Raw genomic sequence first — 7826 nt, 5'->3', positions numbered from 1 at the left:
AAAAACATAGTTGGCATGAATCACAATAGCTCATCAAAGCATCAACAATGCACTACCAAATAGCCAGGCATGATAATACAACATCAATAGTAGAGAAGCAACAATACAAAGAGTCTGACTAACTGAACAATTTCAAGCCTAGCACCTAGTATAACTCAATGTCCAAACCATTAAAATGAAAAAAACATTTCAACCCTCTAACTGTTAATAACCTGCAAACTAACAACTTTTTGATTCCAACTTACCAAAATAGAATTTCCAATTCCCAACTTTCATTCAACTAATTCAGTTACAACTAACTTATAACTAACTGAAATTTCTTAACTAACTTTTCCACAACCTAACTTCCATTCAATTACAAAATTCCAATGGCTAACCACCTATATAACTGAATCCTTCACCAATGATTGGAGGATGATAAAAACTCATCATTCGCCAAAGTTCTCCAATTCTTTCACTTTAATTACTCTCCCTCAAATTCACCATAAACAAAATTTCACAATCATACAAATTAACTTCGGATTTTCATTAATCAACCATCAATCTCTTGAAGCTTAGAAGACTCATAACCTCACTCATCAATCAACCACTCCTCTCAAATCACCTGATTTACAAGACTCACACAAAAAGAGATTCAAAGGGCCAAGAAGAAGAAGAAGAAGAAGAAGAAGACGAGAAGGAGAATTGATACATGGGAATAGTGAAGATTACCTGGTTGTCAGTGCATCTTAATTCCGATGTAGCTCTGGTAAGCTCTAGTTTCTTCACTCTATTCCTTCAAATGCTTGTTACTGGATGGTGGATTAGGGGTTGAGGGTCATTAACCCCATGGTTGTGGTTTGATTCTGAGCATGATAGCTATTTAATTTAAGTTTCTAGACCTAGGGTTCTTGCTTAGTTCTTCCTCAGTTTGGATCTTAGGATAGGGATTTTGTGAAATTGACTTGATATTCAGAATGAGCATGGTGAAACGATTTGGATGGTGGTGTTAGTTTCCATTTTGGCACTCCACCACCTCGAGAAACGACCTTCGGCGCGATGGAGGAGGGTGGTTAAGGGTCTGAAAATTTTAACTTGTTTGGTGTTGTATGGCACGTGTTTTTATTTGTTTTTGAAATCTAAAGGTTGAACACTTTCATCTCCCTCCTTCCTTTATGTTGGAATGAGCCTAACCCCATTAGGCCCACATTTCTGCTTTCTTCATCCTTTTGCTCCTTATGCATCTCCCTAATCCAAGGCAATCTGAATGGACATATTCCCCATGGACCTTGTGCCCCAATGCTATTGGCTCCTCTTATTCCAGTGTTACACCCTTTGCTCACATTCTTGTTTTCTTCTTTTTTATTATTATTATTTGTTCATCATATTTCAATGCATGATATTTGATCACACTTTACATAAATGCTTACAAATATGCATGTTTAAATGTTTATTTTTTAATTAGATTGTTAATCATTTTTTAGTTGTTTGTTAAATAACTGAATTAATGCCTTAGGTTAGAATTTGATTCTAATTGTTTTTTTATATTTAAATCACTCTGAATACATGGTTCATAATATGTTTAATTCTTCATTGGATTTTGATTTTATTTGAAATATGGTTAATAGTTCAATATGATACATGTTTGTTTTTAGTCATTTTTCTTCATGATATTTTTAGATGGTTTGTCCACTTTGGTGCATGGTTTAATTTGGTCTTTGATATTTGATTTGAAGCCTTTTAGATTTAGCATATCATTTGCATTCATTAAATTTTATATTGATGTATGATATATGATCATAGTTGTGGATTCATTAGGGTACCATTGGCACTTTGTTGATTTTAGGGTATGGTACCATTTTTATTATTGTATGGATCCTTTATTCCAATTTTTGTATGGTTGATGAGTCACCCCCCCCCCCCCAACACCCCATTATGGGTAATATGTTCTCCATTCCCATGATCATGTGATAGCTTAGTATATTATTTCCCTTATTGTTTTCTTTACATGTTAATGTGTACGATAAAATCAAATTGATAAAAAGAACACTTTTCAAAAGAATAAAAACACACTCGATCTAAAGTCAAGTACTTTTCAAAATCAAATCAAATGCAACACGAGTGCTTGATCCAACGTCAAATCTCTCATCCTCTATTCCATTTCCATCCCATCTTTATTCCATTTCCATTTTATCCATTCCATTTATATCACATTCTACTTCTAACTTCTGCCTTGATCCATTTCTATTCATCAAATCAATTTCAGCTTCTCGGACCCCAAATCAGAGAAAGTAATGCCTAACCACAAATGACTTGTGTGACATTAGTAACTCCAAAAGGGTCTCCACAGAGTAGATTGGTCTCAAGCAAACTTGTTAAGGACTACTCCACACAAGTCGAACATGACTCTACCATCCTCCTATCTTAATTGCACTCAAGTTCGGGTTAGAACTTATCTCACCACTCAGAGATCACCAAGCATAATAAGCAGATTATATCATACAAACAAATATACAAACATCAAATATATAATTATATACACATAAAAAGATAGGCTAAACCCACTGAGGACTACTCCCCAGCAGAGTCGCCACTTAATTTCTGTAGCGGTAAATTCATGACCATCAAGCTATGGATAAACTTGACGTCAATAAAACCAGAGTCGCCATCGCGCTTTTATTATTTCCAAACAAAAAGGTAAAAGTACGAACAAAACCCAAAGATAAGAAGTTTTCAAATCAAAACTAATAAAATGCCAGAGATTACAGGTAAGGGGGTTGGTTACACAGAGGGAAGGTGTTAGCACCCAAAGTTTGAATGAGTGTTAGTTCTTTTTGTCCTTTGAAATTTTAAGTCATTATGGTTGAATTCATTTACAAGTTTGATTTAAGAAAAGAGTTAAAAATGCAATGGCATAAGGCCAAAGTTTCTTTTTTGAAATAAGGTTTAAGTTTGAAATCACAAGCAAAGAAGATTTTAAAAAGGGGGGAAAGATTTTAAAATTTAAGAAATGGGAGGAGATGAAGAGGCTAATCCTAAGCATAAAATTAAAAGTTAAGAGTTGAAAAGATCTGACCAATGGGATTCAATCCAACAGACAAGAATGTCATATAGAAAACCCATTTTTCCTTTAGACTTTGAATCAAGCAATAATCAGCAAGCAATTAGCAATATGAAGATCAATGCATCAAATAAAGATAGCCACGTCCAAGCAGGCAAATCCCATAGCTAATAGTATTTTTTGCCTTCTTATGCACCAGATGAAATACTCCTTGATTGACTCAGAATAATACATTAGACATAGATTCAAAGTAACAATTACATCAAAACCATGTAGCAGATGAATTCATGTGGATCCCAATACTTGCATCAGATGAAAGCTCCAATCACAATAACTTGGTCTCAGAAATGTTGGCATTGGCCAAGTCCTTTTGCATATGGAATGTTGCCTAATTCTAAGTCCAAAAGTTCAGTTCAAACCCAACAGTCCACACAAAACATTTTTTAGGGTTTTTGTTGTTTATTAAGTATTTTAAGGTCCTAAGACCACAAACACAAACAAAATACACAAGCATATACATAAAATCACAATATATGGCTCAAATGAGCAAAGTGAAAATGGCATAAACATAAACAAGTTAAATGATATGTAAAATGTCAAATTAAATGGTAAATGACTTGAATTTAAATTGCATAAAGTAAATGACTTGAAAAATAAAAGCAATACTAATACAAGTTAGTCAAATGTTGATTGGTTAGATGTTAGTGATGTTTTGCCTTTTAATTGATTAAGTAATTCTTTAGAGAACACTCAACCCTCTATTCACAAGCATGGATCCTTGAACCAAGACATCTTCCAAAGGAAGGAAAAAAGGCCAAGTTTTCACACAATACCATGAAAGGAGGGGAGACTTACAATCTCACTTACTAGAATGCTATGCCTTTAGGGTCAAATTTAGCTCTATCTTAAGCAATTGTAATTGGACTTATGTAGAAGTCACAACTATCTGAGGTCGGGCAATAAAAATTTAGGTGCTAATGCATGTTAGAGATTTGGTATGATGAACCAAACTCCTAAAACATACCACACACTAAAAGAAAAGATCAAAAGGGTGGATTTATCTCATCCATACTTGTATTGGTTCATCTAACACAAAGTTATTAATGGACCAATTAGCCTTAGGATATTGAGAATTCATTGGTCAATGAAAAGGGTGGGAGAGAATGGGATTGAAGATGAAGAGGGAGGGGAGATGAGAGAAACACAAATTGGTCATGGGAGGAATTTTATCAAATTAAAATCATTCATTCATTTTGGGAGATGAAATGTACATTTCATCAATCCCCTAAATCCAATTATTTTAACTTAACAAAAGTCAAATCAACTTTGACCAAGGCCCAAACATATAGTCAAACATCACAAGTCAATAAAAATAGCTCAACATAATTTCTATACAATTAATCTATTAAAAATTAGATTAAAAATGCATTTAAATTCAATTTAATTTGGTCAAAACCTAAAACCTCTTCAAAACACCAAATAAATGGCCAATAGATTTATCATAGGTCAAACAAAGTCAAAGGACCTTAGACAAAAAATTTCATAATTTTTGAAAAGTCAGAAGTATTTTTAAACAATTATAAATATGCACAAAAACAATTAATTCATGAAAAATATCAAAATTGATCCAAAAAAACAGTTTTAATTCAGAAAATGAAAGAGGAAAATATTTAAAGATTTTTGGTGAAAGTCCCATACTTTTTGTATTAAAAATGAAATTAATATGAATTAATCAAAATAAATGATTTAAATGAAAAATCAGAAAAATAAGAAAAAACAAGGGCCACCAGATTTCCCTTATTAATTGAGGTGGAAGATCTGATGGGCAAGCGTGCGCGTTCCATGATGCACTGCAGTCAACGCGTCACACACTTGGTAATCAGAACCAAGGGCTAAGATTAAAATAAATTAAATGGATCATGTGGCTGAGAGGTGTGACAACACACCACCGGAGCTAGGGCTCCAGTCTTCTTCTCCGGTGGACCTCACCGGACTGGTCCACCATCAACCATCACCAAAATGAAAAACAAAGACATGGATTCAAAGAAAAAAGGCTCAGGAGCTCGAATCTGGGCTCAATTTTCTCCAATTCCAAGTATATAAAAAGATACAGGGATTTGAATTTTGAGGATCAAGAACTGAGTTGCTTCGATTTGACCTCAAAGTAACTCAATCTTCTTGCCTACATTGATAGGACTTCAGATAACCAAAAATCACAAATAATGGTGAAGAGTTGAGAGAGAATCGAAGAGATGATGTTTCTAAAAAATCACCTTCGAGTTGATCCAATTTCACTTTATCTTGATCTCGATTTGCTTGCTTTCTCTTCCTCTTGCTTGTAGAAACCAATTGAGATGAAAAAGGAAGTGAATTTCTGGAGTTTGAACTTCCAAACAGAAGATGAAGTTCAAGCTCGATTTCAAGAGAAACCTTCAGAAATTCTGCGGCAGTGAGGGTTTGGATCAGTCTAGAAAAGCTTGGGCAGGGTGTTAATGATGATTCTGAAGTCTTGAGCTTGTTTAAATAGGCAATGAATTTGATTTTTGCACCACTTAAAATTTGGCCAAATTTAGAAACCTCCTTGCATGGGTGCATGGGCAATGATTTGAGCCTAAGGACTGATGTAATCCAACTCCAATTCGTGTGCAAAGTGTATTGAAATCATCATGTGGAAGCATGCAAAGAACAATGATCATTTGAATCCAAATCTTGCAAAAACACTTCCAATAATGGAGCCATGCGCAAGTCCCTCAATTTTGATCCAAATGAGATAATATTGGAATTTTTAGAAAGGGGAGATCAAGGGGAACAACTTTCATGTTGAACACTTTTTCATTTGAAGCTTTTATCATGATGAATTTTGATGTGGAAGTTTGGGAAATCAAACATATTTGAAAATTTTCTAAGTCCCAAGTCAAATGTTCACTTCTTCCACCTTGAATAAATTTTTCTATGGACTCCAAATGAAAACAGTTCCTTCATCAAAATTGTATCTATTTTCAAAACTATTCAATTTGGTCACAAATTTGACCTTATTTGGATTTGGAATGAAGTACTTATGCATTTTAGAAGTTGAGGAAAATCACTTATTCAATGGCATTGGTCCAAAGTGACCTATAATGTTTCCTCTTGGAACATGCATTTGCAAGTTGAATTTGAACTTCCTCCAAACATAAAAGTTTAAGTATACATCTTGAATTATATCATGGAATTTTAATGTCTTTCATCTCATAAAAATTGAGCAAGTTATGGTCTTGGGGAGTTAACCTCCAAACTAGGGTTCAGACAAAATGACCTATAATCTTTCACCATAAAAAATGAATTTCCAAGAAAAACTAGCTCTTGACTTCAACAAGAAAGTAGTTTGGAACATAATTTTGAGTAACTTTTATTTTGGAATCATTTTCATATGACAAAAATTGTAGGCGATAGGGTCTAGGAAACCCCAGTTTTGACCAGTTGACTTTCTCTGCTCAACTACCATGAACCATCTTGCTAGCTTGACATTCTCTTAACTTTGGGGACTAATGGAGGATAATATATGCATAAGATAATGTAGTATGAAATATACCTTGAAATATTTGATCAATTGTTGAAGAAACTTGTTAAAGAAGTCACACAAGATACCCAGATGAATTAGGGTTTCCAAGGCAAACAAATTCCAAACTCTTGATAATTTCTTGATCAAAATGATATGTGAAGAACATAGGGATCCATATATGATGCTTACAGACAAATGTGAACCATTTCTTGATTTAACTCCTTGCATTGAGGGTCTCAAACCCTAGATATAAGCTTGAAAGAGCATGGGTGAACACACACACTACCTACAAAAGTAACAAATTATACATTGACATATTTTTGGTATTTTGGTTAGTAAATAATGAAAAACAAAGTGTGATACAATCAAATATGCTTGGTGATCTCTCCCAATGCAAACCCAATGAATGAGGGGTAAGGAGGATGCCAAGGTGTGATCCCAATGCTAATGCATATGATGAGATAGCATGAGGGACCTTAGGGTCAAAATTTGGGGTCTTACACTAAGTACCAATGATTGAACTTGTTAAATGATTTCATAATTCTCACTCAAAGATATTCTTATGCCTTTAGGAACCATCTATATCTTTCATGATCCATTTCCCAATGTCTTCAATGTCTTTCTCATCAGTGATACACTATCTTCTTGGGACCAAATACCATTTTTCCTTTGGATTTCATAGATACCTTTAGGTCAATAACCAATACCCACCTTTTGAATTAATAACTTTAGTTTGTCTTATTAATCCTAGTTGTTTAGACAAACATCCCTTTTGTTTTCTTGAAAGTCCTAATGTTAGACAAAACCCCTTTATTTTTTGCCATACCATATATTCGTTCACGCCTGATTTACTCTTTGATGCAAATATCATTACCCTGTGGATTTCAAATATCATTTTTCTCTTTGGAGTCCATATATACCCTTTAGGCCAATAACCAATTCCCACCTTTGAACCAAGAGTTATTTGTCTTGATAGACAAACATGTCCTTTCCTTTTTTTTTTGGCCAATATTCCTGCTTTACTCTTTGGTTCAGAGTTAACTCCTTTATGGATTTCAAAATACCATTGTCTTTTGGTTCAAGTTATACCTTTCATCACTTCAGTCATACCCATTCATTTTTGTTTTCCTTGTTAGTCCTAGTTGTTTAGGAAAACACACATTTCATAACTACAGAGCTCTGACTTTCTCATATCACTATGAGAATACGTATGCACAAGGGTTCGAATCCTTGACGAGCATGTTA

This window comes from Lathyrus oleraceus, chromosome 6 (genome assembly GCF_024323335.1).
Source record: "Lathyrus oleraceus cultivar Zhongwan6 chromosome 6, CAAS_Psat_ZW6_1.0, whole genome shotgun sequence".
NCBI classification, from domain to species: Eukaryota; Viridiplantae; Streptophyta; class Magnoliopsida; order Fabales; family Fabaceae; genus Lathyrus; species Lathyrus oleraceus.
Note: the sequence above shows the minus strand (reverse complement) of the source record.